The sequence below is a fragment of the Carcharodon carcharias genome, chromosome 7 (genome assembly GCF_017639515.1).
Source record: "Carcharodon carcharias isolate sCarCar2 chromosome 7, sCarCar2.pri, whole genome shotgun sequence".
NCBI lineage: Eukaryota > Metazoa > Chordata > Chondrichthyes > Lamniformes > Lamnidae > Carcharodon > Carcharodon carcharias.
In genome coordinates, this window is record NC_054473.1 from 165,301,550 (window position 1) to 165,313,658 (window position 12,109).

Consider the following 12,109-nt stretch of genomic DNA (forward strand, 5'->3'; position numbering starts at 1 on the left):
GAGGCTTGGGGAGCTGCTGCAATGCATCATGTACATGGTATATACTGCTGCCACTGTGCATTGGTGGTGGAGGGAGTGAATGTTTAAGGTGGTGGATGGGGTGGTGATCAAACGAACTGCTTTGTCTTGGATGGTTGTTATGATCTCAGCTGAGGTTAGGCCTGGACAAGCCTGATCCCAGAATGGAAACCAGCTTGATAGATCCTAACTTTTATTTGTTTGTTTAGATACGTGGAGAGTAGCTACTGAACAAAGTCACAGGATTCAGCTGATTAATTTTTAACAAAAGAATAAAACATTTATTAAACAGGAAAAGATTAACTATATTACAATACTCCATCACCTACCTTTACAGATATATACAGATTTGTAAGGATAACACAAGTTACCAAAAGCTATCTTATACTCTAATGTCCATAGCAAGTGTGGACTGTACCATAGGCACCTTGTGGTCAGGCACATCACACTCTAAAACCAAGTGACAGATGCCACGTCAACCAAATGCTATGGATCTCTCCTCAACTATCCCCCAGATGCTTGTCACACCATGAACCAACCAATCTCATTGCACTCCATCTTTCACATGAGGGTTTCCAATCTCCACTCTTCAAGAACTCATCCTGAAATCTTCTCCTAAACCAATGCTTTCTCTCAGGTGCCTTCCGCAGGGGCTCACCTCCAAGGTTTGGAACTCTCCTTCCAAAGTTGCTCTGCCCTGGGTTACCACACGCATTCAAGCTGTCTTCCATGCACTCTTTCTCACTAACTCAGCCATCAAGAGCACCACTGCTTCATATGGCCATAGCAAAGGTGTTACCAACCTTCAGCTATCTCTTTGGACCTTCTTGCCTTTTGCAAGCTGTTCTTGCTTTAAATCTGCTTTCTGCAGCTTTTGTCTCTTTAAATCTGAAGCTTGGGTGCTTTCTGTCTGCCCCTCACTCTTAACTTCATTAACAGGGCCTTTTCCATGTTCCTGTCCTTCCTTTGACTAGAAGGTCTTCTTAGGACTTTCACCTGTTCCATTCCCCTGGACTTCAGGGTCTTTCTTTAGCTCGGAGCTGGCTATCTGTCCCCTTTGGTCCAGTTTCTCCTAGCAGTTACTTACAGCTAAATTTAGCTTCAAGGTGGCTATCTGCCACTTCTAGGATGCTCCTGCCTGTCAGCTATCTTCAAAACCTTCTGAACTCCAACAGCTTCCAAAGCAAACTGCTGTTTCTAGCTTTTCTGTGTCTGTCTGTGAAAGGAAACTGCCTCTCTGGGTCCCTGTCACTAGGCAACAGTCCAATTTTTCTACCTTTAACTTCTTAAGTCATAAACTCTTATTAGAAATGCATGCATCTTTTTGAAGTAAAATTAAAACTCAATTTGACCTTTCTTACAGATACAAAAAAACAAATCAAATTTAAACTTTAAAGCTAAAACTCATCCCTAACACCTATAAGTACCAATATAACTTACTTAAACTCTCTCTATTTTGTAACAATGGCATCGAGTTTGAATGTTGTTGGAGCTGCACTCATCAGGCAAGTGGAGAGTATTCTATCACATTCCTGACTTGTGCCTTGGAGATGGTGGACAGGCTTAGCGGAGTCAGGAAGTGAGTTACTCACTGCAGAATTCACAGTCTCTGACATGCTTTTGTGGCCATAACATTTATATGGCTGACTGAGTTCAGTTTCTGGTCAATGGTAAACACCAGGATGTTAATAGTGGGGGATTCAGTGATGGTAATGCCATTGACCATCAAGGAGCGATGGTTAGACTCTCTATTGTTGGAAATGATCATTGCCTTGCATTTGTGTGGCGCGGGTATTACTTGCCACTTATCAGCTCAATCTCGAATGTTGCCCAGGCCTTTCTACATGCAGGCATGAACTGCTTCAATATCTAACTGTTGTGAATGGTATTGAATACTTCAATTATCTGCAAACACCCCCACTTCTGACCGTTTGTGGATGAAAAGGTCACTGATGAAGCAGCTGAAGATGGTTGGGCCTAGGACATTACCCTGAGGAACTCCTGCAGTGATGTCCTGGGACTGAGATGATGTACCTCCAACTATCTTCCGAATTGTGGTAGGTATGACTCCAGCCAGTGGAAACTTTGCCTCAATTCCCATTGACTTCAATTTTGCTACATAGGGCTCCTTGATGACACCCTCAGCCGAATGCTACCTTAATGTTGAGGGCAGTTACTCTCACCTTACCTCAGGAGTTCACTTCTTTTGTCCATGTTTTCACCAAGACTGTAAAGAAGCATGGAGCCAAGTGGCCCTGGCAGAGCCCAAGCTGAACATCAGTGAACATGTTGTGGCTGATGAAGTGCCACTTGATAGTGCTTTTGACAACATCTTCCATTATTTTGCTGATGAAGCACAGTGTGATGATGGGGCAATAATTAGCTAGATTGGATTTGTCCTGCTTTTTGTGGACATGACAAATCTGGGCAATTTTCTAAATATTCGGGTAGAGGCGACCCTTGTGGCCTGCCGAAAACCCTGTTGCATGGAGAAGTCTGGTTCCAATTTGGCACAGAGCTCTGTGCTGATAGTGAAGCACCAACATCCCATTGTGGAATCAACGGCTAATTCCATGAGAGCACATGTGGACCGTCTAATGGCTGACTTCTCAACTTCCATTGTAGCACAAGGAGAAGCCACTAAACTATCTGAGAGCTGCAGTGGGGCCTCAGACTGGGATCATGAAATCGTAGCTCGTTGCTTGTTCTAAACCTGCCTTCAACATCAACATCTCACCACTGCCACTCTGGCTTTGCCGTTGTTTCTCAGCCAGCCAGCCAGCCCAGACTACTGACCAACTGTGCCCTGCAAGGCCATATGGAGTCTCACCCATTGCAAGTCAGCAGCCTTCTGCCAGCCATGCTGTAGCCACCAGTTTGGCAATGTGTAGGAGCTCTAGGACCAACAAATGTATTTCCAAGACAGGAACTAAGGGAAAGCACAATGGTGATCAGCTGACTTTGGTGTGGAATTTTGCATGTTTTGTAGGATGAAGTTGGTATGTTGATTTATGGCGGCTTTTTTTTCAAGATTGAGGTCAGTTGGACTAGTCTGTGATAGAGGGAAGCTATGGTGTAAAACTATTGAACAATGGGGATCTGGCGTTGTATTCACAGGAAGCAAAATCACATTAGGGGCTCATGCACAGAAAGCTGAAAGGTCTGAGGAATACTCTGGTACAAAAATTCAACACTCGGAGTCCAGGTGCAATATTCAAGTGGTTCCTTTATTACGCTTGTGGGGAGCAAACGCTGGGCAATCCAGGTGCTTCTCCACTGAGGTTCAAATGAGCACAGTTTATATATCTTTTACTATCAGTTACAACTTAATGGTATTGGTTAGACAAAGGCCACAGCACAATGACCCCCGCCTGGGTGGGCTGATAATTGTGTTCTTGTACAGTAATTGCAGTGCAGAGACTGGGTATTGTCCTTTTGGAGACAGCAAAGAATGTATGTTTGTTCTAGACAAAAGGTTTACGGGGGGCTGACTGGATGTGATTTGAGGCCATCAGATGGTGTGAAATGGTCTTCCCCATTTCTTGATTGAGTGATCCTGTGTCGTTGTGTGTGTTTCCCATTTCCTAATTGCAAATTTACAGCTGAGCCCTTTGTACAAGTTTTTAGCTTTCATGTAAGGCTGTGATTGTCTGTGTATGCTTTGACACCCTAGCTGTTGGTCCTAGCTGGCATTTTAAAATAAATCCAAATTTTTTGCACCTTCAACATGAATGTGCCACCTGCCTCTCCCTTCCTCTTCCTCCTCCTCCTCAGTTCTTTGCTGAATCTGTTGAGGGAAATGATGTTCCCTCAGATGGCCTGGTGGTGAGGGATGCAGAAAACCACCACAAAATCAGGACACTTACTCCTTCGAATACTGGAGGGCTCTTCCAGAGTGGCCCAGGCAGTGGAACCATTGCTTCAGTACCCTAATCATCTGTGTCATGGGCCTCATTATATGTATGCTGGCCAAATGGTTGGGTTGCAGAAGGGGTGGCATGAGCCAGGTATAGAGCAGACAGCTCTTGTTGCACAGCAGCCACCCTCTGGAATCCCAGGTTGGCAGGCATTCACCAGCATGATGTGCCGAGCGTGATTGCACACCAACTGCACATTCAGTAAGTGGTCATCTTTGCAGTTGTGATAGATTTCATTGTTGAGCTGAGGTGCCCGTGGAGTCACATGTGCAGTCGACGGTGCCCATGGAAAAGTCTTATATTATGGCAAAGCAATGTGTGTACTCCACCTGCTTCTCTCTGGTCAGGGAGAACACAAAAGGGCCCAATCTCCTTCATGGATCACAGAAAATGCACACCCAAACACACACAGAGGGCCAAAAGCCCTTCTACCCCTCTCTCTCCTCCTTCTGCAAGCAGCTTGTCTTTTTTTTAATTCATTGGATGTGGGTATCACTAGCTAGGCCAGCATTTATTGCTCATCAAGTCACAAGTAGATCAGGCCAGACTTCCAGAAATCAATATGGTCATCATTAGACTTAATTCCAGATATTTATTGAATTCAAATTCCATCATCTGCCATAGTGGGACTAGATCCTGGAGCATTACCCTGGTTACCAGTCCAATGACAATACCACAATGCCACCGCCTCCATCTCCCTTTTATGCTATAGTTCAAAGGGGATTATTACTTTGGCACCCATGGCTGGGAGCCTGTGGTGTGCCCAGATCCCTTGCAGTCACAACTAACACCTTCCCTATATGCAGCACCACTGCCTGCAGACTTCAACTGTAATCAACTCCTCAAAACACCCAGCCTCCACAAACTCAAACGGAACCAGAAGAGAATAATCAAAAACTAACCTGAAAGTTGTTGATGATCCCTTTAAATAGCACTGGTGAAGTCCTTCCTGATGCTGAATGCAGAGCCAACTGTGTTTGTTTAAAAGAGGAAGTTAACTTGAGTGGCGAGGTTCAAGGTGGCTGCTCTGGCATCAAATCAGCATTACACACAGATTAATATGATGATCAGCACACTCTGTGTACTTCTGGCACATGCCTGTAGTCCCCACACTAACAACATTACCAAGATGGTATTCAGTGTGAACTATAAGAGAAACCTGGATGCCATCTGGAGACCAAAGCAACATCCATAGTGCTGAAACCAGGGAATTTAATTTTATGGCTATTGCATTTCTAGTATCAAACAGGAGCTGGAAGATGGGCTAATTTATCTCTTAGTTCATGTTACAAAGGATCCATAAAATTTACAAGAGATTGGAGACTCATTCTTTCTCCCTCCTTCCCTGCCACCCCCACCAAGTTGGCCTGGCTGAATTTAAATTCAAGTACAAAAAGGTACAGTGACTGTATTCTAGTGTCAGTGTACTCCCCAGTATCCCACAGTGATCATTTATTAAAAATGATGAGCTTGATGGCAAGACTTGACAAGCTTCCATTTTTACCCATAGACATAATTTTCTCTCACACTGACAGCGCTGAATAAATATCAAATTAACTAATGTCACTCCATCTCTGCATTTCACCCAGCTGACAGGTTTATTCACTTTATATTACTTAGCATTTTAACAATAAAATTATGCTTTACACATGTGCTGTACTATGCAGTGAAAGAAGTGTTGTTCAACAAAGTCAAAAGAAATTCAGTCCTAATGGGATTAAGGAAAGAGTCTATTGTCACTTGATCTATTTTTAAAGGACAGAAGATATGTTAAAATAATATTTTGGATGTTTTTGCAATTAATAACTTACATTTATTTGAATTGTTTTTGAAAGCCAGAAACAGAAAAGGACAAAAGAGCAAAGGTAGTATTTGATCTTAGTAAACATCCAGAGAGAACTCTTTGTAATAAAATATTACTAATGGTCACCTAAACCACAGGATATTTTGCTTTAATCTTTTTTTCCTCAGGTTAGAGGGTCATTAACCTGTATCCTGGGGCGAAAGAGATGCACATCAATTACATCAATCGAATGGACAAATGAACTTTGTATTAAAAATTTAACAGCTTCCCCACACAACCGTAGATGTGGTGGGACTTCTATCACTTCTTTGTTTGGGAAAAAAAAGAGGTCAAAAGTTTCTTTGTAGTAACTAGGTGCACAAAAGAAATTGAATTGTGAAAGACACAAGAGCTAACATAGGTGAAAAGTCACTAAATCTGAAGAGATTCCACTCCCCAAATTGTGAAACATGCCAGGAACCTCACTATGTCAGAAGGAAAATTATATACAGAAATATTTTCCTTCCACTGCTTTTGTTGAATTTTATCCATATATTAGTTCAAGCGGAAGAGCTACTTATAATTCTTTTTCAAGATGATTACACCACAGACTTGTTTGCACATTCACTCGTGACTCGTAAGAGTTGGTAAGATTAATTAATTTCAAAAGCTTAATCCATATTTACAACTTTGAAAAGGGAATTCAATTACTGACAATATTTTTACAGATAAACATGAAGTTAACAATGAAACAATGCACATAACTTTTGGAGGACAAGTTTACTACTTAAGAAATCCAAACATGAGGCTCAGAAGATAAATCCAGAACAGATTGCTGCAAGTTTATAATAAGTCTGTAATGCACATGAAGAGAGTCATATAGCATGCTGGAAATTTCTAATTACTTTTAACAGAGTCTGTTATTCTATTTGAATCCCAAAATATGAAGTTATTGGTGTTTGAAATATTTAAGTGTTATTTTTATTAATAGCAAAGAAGCACAATATCTCAAAGCACGTTCAGGTCTCCTTTCCCTTTCCCGCCCGCTCTTCAGGTTTTCAACAATGGAGATCAGTCCTGTTTCTTTTCACTTCTCCCAACCTATCTTTCTTCTCTTTTTATTTTCCCTTCTAGATCTATGTACCATGCTTTATATACTGGCTTCCAAATCAGTGCCAATGTAATCCTGAGCCTGACAACTAGGAGGTGCTGAATTTTGCTTCCTCCCATGGGAATTTGTCTAGCTTCCCTTCAATATTTCATCAATACAGTAATTCAATCTATAGCCCTTTCTTTTATTCTCGAGCCTGTCTAGGTAAGAAAGAATTGCATTTATATAGCATTTTTCACAGCCACCGGATGTCTGATCAGAAATAAATTTTGTCGAGTCTTTAATAAGGTCAGCAAATATATGGGATAGAATTCATGATATGACCAAACTATAGGCATCCTCAAAAAAAAAACAATTTCTTCAAGGATCCTCCTGTTCATCTGCTATAATTTCAGTGGAAGATCTTGCATACACAGGGCTTCTGCCAAAGTTATGACAATTAATCAGGAAAACCCCAAGAAAATTCCCAGCAAAAAAATCATTAGTTCATCAGTTATTCCATTAATTATCAAAATCTATTTCAATTTAGAGAAATTGATGAACTAAAACAACAAAGTGAATTCCATAGAAAGAAACTGCATTTATTTAAGTCACAAACAAAGATAAATGTTTCTGATCAGATTGCATATTTCTCTTGAAGATAATAATGGGAAAAGGCATCCTAAAAAGTGTAAACTATTTCTTAGCAATGTTGTACTCACAAGATATGTGCAGAATAACCCATCTATCATTGACTGATAACCAGCAAGATACTTGAAATGTTTTGCTATCTCCTAATTAACATATTCTATCTAGTAGGGAAGCAGTGTTTCATCTGCATGTACCCTTTGATAACTTTGATGGTTAAATATGATGCTGTGTAATACAGCTAAATGTTAATGTTTATCACTTTGTGCTAAAACAAAAAATTTAAAATGGCTGAGCATAGGTTCAGGTGTATGGATGAATGTGGGTCATCTACCTGCCATGAGGAATAAGTAGAAAATAAAAACAGGTCACCATATTCATGAAGGCAACATTAAAGAGATTAACACATATATCAAACATCATTCACTGAGTAATTAGGCAATATTTCCATTATTTGCATATTATATAAATATATTATATATATCATATAATATGTACACGCATCACAGAATCACAGAATTGTTACAGAAGGAGGCCATTCGGTCCATCATATCTGCACTGGCTTGCCAAATGAGCAATTCACTTAGTGCCATTCTCCTACCTTCCACATAAACCACAATCTAGAATTGTTAATCCTCTTTTTAGGATTACCCTTTTATTGCCCTTCTCAGTGGTAATTGAGATTAACAACAAAGGCTGGCCTTGCCAAAGACTCTCACATCTTCCAAAAGAATTTTTTAAAAGTTGAGATTCTACATTTTACCCTACAATCAACATGACCAATTACTAATGATCTCTAGGGCGACAATATCCTATAATTATGCTGCCCTGCTGGAATCTTTATTCCAAAAAGGTGGTCAGGCAAGTCAGTTGAAAACAAGAAATTTACCGATGAGAATTAGACATTTTTCACAGCATTAGTGTAGTACTGATAAATTCATCTATCCCATGCTTTAAAAGGAACTGAGCTTGAAGGGTGCACAGAACACAGATGGGGTTGCACTACAAAACTGATTTTCTGACTTGAGTGTGGCTTCCTCTGGAAGTGATGGTATCAGTGGCTTTGACTGAGAGATTTCCCCATGTGTTCTCCCAATCAGCTGCTGTAGTTTTGGTAGAAGACTTGTCAGAAGCCCAACATACAGACGTGTAAATAGCATTTCTGCTGGTGTAACCACGGCTGATTAGAGGTTTAATGGCAATGGTTACTTGAAGAGATTGAAACAAACAAATTGAAATCTTTACATGCATAACCTTCAAGGAATTTAAATTCAGTTTTCATAACAAAGTAATAAACAGCAAACATAATTAATTTGATTTTTTTCATCATATCTTCATTCTTGGGTTGTAAATATGGCTGGCAAGGTCAACACTTATTCCAGGATTTGCCGACCCCTTCATGGTGGGACCTACCGCAGGAGATTCGGCAGCCCAGCCAAAAGTCTATCGGCTTTTGGAAGGGCTGGATGATCCCAGCAGCGGGTGGGGCCAGAAAAGCCTGCTAGCATTGTACAATCCTGATCATCTGAAAAAATTGGTGGGGACCATTTTGAACCATTGCAGGCCGTATGGTGAAGCTGCTTCCACAATTGGTAGAGAGTTCAAGAATTTTGAAGAAACAGCAATATGTGTCCAAATCAGGGTCATGTGTGACTTTATAGTGAAACTTGCAGATGATGTTCTCTTCTGGGAGGCTTAGATAATGAGTTTGGGACATGCTGCTTATGTAGCCTTGCAAGTTATTGTAGATCATACAGACTGCAGCCATGGTACACTATTAACGGAGCGGCTGAATGTTTAGGCTAATGGTTGAAGCTCTGATTATTTCCCATAACACAGCCTCTGTAAATCAAATGGCATTCAACATTTATACTGACTTGCTGATTTAAAGTATTAGCTCTCCTCAGAATGGGACAACAAGTGTGAGATTCTTGAGAAGTTCCAAATTATATTCTCAACAATGCAGTTATTTAACTGACAAAAATTGCTTTGTTCTATATAAATGCATTTTGTTCAAAACACAGTTTTATAAGATGTACTTTTGTACAACTTGACATCACCATTATAAAGACAATAACAAAGGAACACCTAGAACTTTCCAGAATAACTGTTCTCTGCATAAAACTCCTAATCATGTTAAATTTACTGATGTATAACACAATTCCTGCCATATAGTCCTTAAAGGTTTGATGTTTCTTTTGTATTTTACAAACCTTTTATCTTTAAGTGAAGCTTAGTGCAAGGAAAGGCAAAAGGCACTGTGTTATTATAACCATCAAGCCATCTTTTGTAAATAATTCAAATGTAGCATTAGTATAATTACAACACAGTTCTGACACAGTAAAATTATAACACATTTCATTCCATAAATTATTAACTCATGTAACTGAAGAATGAGTCAGATAACACAGTAAAGACCGATTAGCATCTGAAAAGGCCATTTATTTTAAACTATGAAACAATCATTGTCACCTCTATGTAATGAATTGTGATGTGGTTTTCTATGGTACATGGGGTAGCTCTTCCAGATAATTGTAGGGCTTGTATGCCTTTTCAAAAAGGAACAATAATACAATTATAATGTAAGATGAATTCATTTTTTGCTCTTTACTAAAAAGCTCTTCTGCAAATGATGCATTGAATTTTGATAAAGAATTTATCTTCAAAGTTGACTTTAAAATCTAAACAAAAATCAACAAATAACTAGGTGGATTTAAATTAAATGAATTCTAATTAAAAGGTTATTGAGTGATGCATTATTCTATATTTTAATTGTTATTATAGGAATCCATATTGATTTACATCAGAATTACAGAAAACCCTAAACAATGGGGCTATCTTTTGAATGTTGGCCACTTTCAGAATTTAGCGCCATTCTTAAAAAAAAAGCAAAAATTACAGACAGCATGAAAGTGCTTCTTTATGTTGTTAACCCTGTGTCAAACTTGTCCATGCAAGTTCAGCCTAGTGCTATAGTTTGCTCTATTGGTTACAATTGGGGCAGGGTTTAATATAAGAAATATTTATTTTGTATAGTAAATAGAATTCTCTGACAATCGCTCCAGTGAAGTGCTTTGGGTTGTTTTATTGAATTAAAGGCAATATCACCTTCTCAACCAATTGCCTTCATCTGCAGCAAATGTGGCAGAGACTGCCATGCTGAGTGGGGCTCCTGAGCACACAGTTGACCACTAAGGTGCAAATTATCAGCTCATGTACACCAGGCTTTGGGGCCTAGTGCTACAGGGATCAACATAGAAACCTGCTTACCTTAGTCACAAATGAACAGAGCCAGCTGGTGCACGCCATCTTTAAATGATCATGCACCACTGACTTTATCCTGAAAGAAGAAAGAAAGGGAAAATTCAAATGGAAATTGCTGCTTTTGTTGACAGATTACTGATGTATGATGATGTACTATCAGTTAATACGAATTATTTAAGAAAAATTACTCTTCTGAGTTATTGTGTAATCAAACTCTCTGTACATATATGAGGGACTTTAGCATTTATACATTTTTACAGAAAACTCAAAACTCTATCTCGATATGGCACAATAGTAGCCGCCCTAACGTTCTTCCAATTCTGCTGTTCATGCATGCAAATTGTTTGTAACAGATGACACCTACCCTATTACTACTACTACACCATGAATGGAACACTGAGTATGAGAGAGTAAGTTTTCTGGTTATCTGCAGGTTTCAAAATCAGTCTCTGCTGCAATCCTGGCAGCACTAAGCCTGTAGGTATGCTCCAATGGATCTGCATTTGAGTTTGTGACTGCTCAGCTTACAGGCACAACCACCTCAATTTTCTTGATGATCCCCTTGAGAGTTAGCAGCCTTGGCTTTGACTGCTAAAAGCAAACATGCATTGCTTACTTACCCAATATGTTTGCTCAAATATAAAAACAAAAAAACTGCGAATGCTGGAAATCCAAAACAAAAACAGAATTACCTGGAAAAACTCAGCAGGTCTGGCAGCATCAGCGGAGAAGAAAAGAGCTGACGTTTCGAGTCCTCATTCTGTCGAAGGGTCATGAGGACTCGAAACGTCAACTCTTTTCTTCTCCGCCGATGCTGCCAGACCTGCTGAGTTTTTCCAGGTAATTCTGTTTCAATATGTTTGCTCATTTGGTTGAGAGCAGAGTTTGGTGCAGCTATGAGATCTGTGAACCTTTGACTTAAAAGTTGACTGAATCCAATGTCAAAACAAGTTGAGCTGGATTTAGTGCCCATGTGGCATGCCACACTGCCCCCCCCAAAGCTGGTAGAATATTAGCGGCAACAGGCTGAGACCCTTAAGTTGCCCTTAACTGGCCACTTAAGAGCCCCAGTTGGCCTAGGGTGTGAAAGCTGATCTTGATGTTCCCCTCTCCAGACTTAATCAGGTGAGTAAGGAAGGCGATGGACTCTCCATCCTGCAGAGGGAGTTTTATGGAGCCTAAAGGAGTGGGAAAAGTGGCATGCAGGGTGAATAAATTAGGTGAGAAGTAAAATTTCGAGTTCCTAATGGTGGGTTAAGATGCAGTCAATAGCACGCTTGCGGCATGTCAAAATTTACACAAAATTTACAGGCTCTGGTAAGTTCATACTTGTAATCCATTTTCATGCCATGAATACTCATTAACCCGAAACAGTTTTCAATAAAGTCC